Genomic DNA, 3,221 nt, shown 5'->3' with positions numbered 1-3,221 from the left:
TGCATGATTTCTTCCTGTGAAAACGAGGACAGTCTTGCCAAGGCTTCGGAAACATGTATGGGTGCCTTTTCTGATTTCAGCATAAGGCCAGGCAATGAAACCAACCAACTACCAGCTTCTGACCCGTTTATACAATAACATTGTTATTTGTGTAATTTCACCGATAATTTATGCAATTTTGACGAATGGAGCATGTGACATTTATGATGAAATACAGGGTTTATTGCACATTCGATTTCTTATTATGACCTTTTCAGCATTGACCTTACAGGAAGATCGTTGTGACAGACTACCTCAACCCTTGGTTCGCACTTTATATCGTGCTGAGCAATATTATTGATTCATGGTTTTTCTTACTTTCAGTACTGTGGTTGAGTATTTGATGATATAATTGTTCGTTGACGCATTAATTGATTACTTGCTTAAGCTTTTACATATATGACTTCATTATGGTTCTACTCATTCTTCTCTGATATTTTGGAACCGTTACGTCGTGATATGATTTGATTTGGGCCACCTGTTATCATGACATCTTTTTGTTAACCCAGGAACAACCTCTGGGTGAACCACTACTTCTTTTCCTAGAAGTAACTCCGCTTTAGGAGTCACTCATCTTATGCGCCGTCAATCCCGGAACTACGTCGGGGTAACAACATTTGAATTACTGCTTATATTTTGTCAATCCAGGAACTGCATCTGGATAAACAACAATTTATATACAATTGCTTCTTATGTTCGCGACATCAGTCATGCTGGTTGGACCAGAAACTTGAATGACCTCGCGCATTTATTCAATGCGGATTTTTTATAATCCACTATATTCTTAGGTACTTTGCCTATGACACAATTAATAACATATTATCCTCGCTATCACAATCCAGCGTGGCCCTTGCCAACCCATACCAAACCTTATAATTTGTTTACAATGCAGTAAGTCATTTCTAAATTCTGGAATATACGTACATTGCTCAGTTGGACAGTCTGATGCAACGCACCGACGCCCTACCTTAAAGAAACAAAATGAGTTGTTTACCTATGCGTTCCACCTTGTTATAAAATGAACCATATACCTGTCCGTTTTTTACGAGGCTCTTAGCATATTTTACTTGTTTAGATTGTGATCAGGCCCAGCCGTTGATCATAGGAGTCAGTGACGGTGTTAATTTGAGTTGTTTGTTTTTTACCGCCGAGCAAGACACTTGTTCCGCAACAGCACAGAGGTTAAGTCTCCTCTTGGCGTTAATATAGATAGTATATTGGAGATTAATTGGAGTATGACATGGTGAGTCTGAGGTGTTTTCTCTAATTGACGCCATTCAACAGTCAGTGGTCTTTAGATCTTTAAACGCAGGCTGGGATATTACCTCCATAATGTCCTTTGGTTAAGTGTGGTGCCAGGAACTGTGTCCTTCTTACCTCGCCGGTACATCCAGAACATCAGCCTGAACGTCTTCTGACTGAATATCCGGGCCCGATTACGTAGAAGCGCAGGGCTATAATAGGCCGAGCTATGTGGCACCTTTTTGGCAGGTTACCTGCACGTTTCGGACCATAAGGTAGGAGGGGTATACGTGTTATATCGCGATCTTGACTCTCCTGACTTTCTTGTTAAATTCATCAAGGTTAATGATCTAGTTTTATTTGTTACTCTGATGGCAAGTAAAAAAAAAAAATGTTTTTTTTTTTTTGTGATTGGTTAGGATTAGGTTACTACCTTACCTCAGACCATGCATAAATTTTACGGAGATTAGATGTGCCATTGACATTCAGGAACAACCGCCGCTCGGAAGTGATAGACTAGTCCATTTATATACTATAATTTGACTCCCATGCTCATGTCGGTGGAGCCTAATGTTTTTCTGACGATATGCCTTTTACCTCTAACACATGTTCTGGACTCAATACATTTTTATGCCTGTTGGTCAATTGGTGCCAATGCTGAATAGGGTTCACATTGTGGGTGCCAATGCGAACGACATGGAGGTTCTTTTTTTTTTGTTTGAGTACTGTCCGTTCCCAGACAAACGGGTTTTTTAGAATTTTTTTCTGCGCACCTTTATGGTGAGTGCTTAATCAACATCGTTGATATTTCCAAAATGGGGCATGAAACCGGAGGCACCCTCTTTTTCGAGTTGACGAAGATATTTTTTATATGCAGGTGGGGGTGAGGGGTTGGCTTGAAGGATGCGTAAGCGATTAGCCTCAAGAGCTAGGGATTCCTCGTCGGGTTCAGAAGGGACTCCTACAATAGGTGGAATGTAGAGGGTAAATGAGGTGCGCCGGGTGCGGAACAGAATTGTCGCACATGTTTGGCAGCGCCAGTTACGCACGTAAAAGTCGTCAGTGTAGCGACCGACGCAATGTAGGTGATAGGGGGTGTTGCAACATGGAGCAAACATCACATCAAATTTCGGGCCAGTCACTGCAATTCCCCAGTGGAATTTAGAATAGCAAATTTTACAGATTTTATGCTCAAAATAGCGGGCATACTGGTGCTCTAAAGTACGATGTGCATTCCGAATTATGAGGGCAAGTGGTCGCGCTCGTGTGGTGGTTGGGGGTGATCTGTGCCACACAGTAGCCATGAAATTATCGAGAGTTAATTCAGTGACACGCCCTTGCTTCATTATGAATGTCTTCACATAGCTTACAACAACTGCCCCCGGAGGAAGGATCTGCTGTACCCTAATCAGGAGGCGCGGAGCGTTCTTGAGGGTAAGCTTTGTGTCAACATACATAGCAACAAAATTTTGGTGGCGGGGCTTTAAAACGAAACGCCAAAAGCTGTAAGGTTCCGTAGACGCCTGAAGTACCCCTCGTAAATGGAGTGCCAACAGTTGGCCTTGTAGTGAGCTATCATGCAGGGCGAGGGCCGGCAACCAAAGGTCACCGAGGGAATAGAGGGTAAGGTTTGCATGTGGGTGTTCCAGAAGGTATAGGATAAGGTGAGTAATTGCAAGAGGTGCCCAGGTATCTGCCCACTTCCAATGATTTATGGACCTGATAGCCTCCATGTCGGGCATTCCTGGCATTAGTTTTTTGCGGAGGTACAGACTGCTGTATGCCAGCCTGTACACCTGGAAAATACTGAGAAGGGGAATGTATACCCTATCTCGCCTATCCTGCCTTCGCTTCATGGCTACAAGTAAAAGAGTAGGGAGACGTGGTGAATAATTATAAAGAATCATACCTTATTGATGCTAAAGACCCACAAGCCAGAG

Source organism: Lineus longissimus, chromosome 18, assembly GCF_910592395.1.
Source record: "Lineus longissimus chromosome 18, tnLinLong1.2, whole genome shotgun sequence".
Classification (NCBI taxonomy): domain Eukaryota; kingdom Metazoa; phylum Nemertea; class Pilidiophora; order Heteronemertea; family Lineidae; genus Lineus; species Lineus longissimus.
This window is presented reverse-complemented; position numbering follows the sequence as displayed.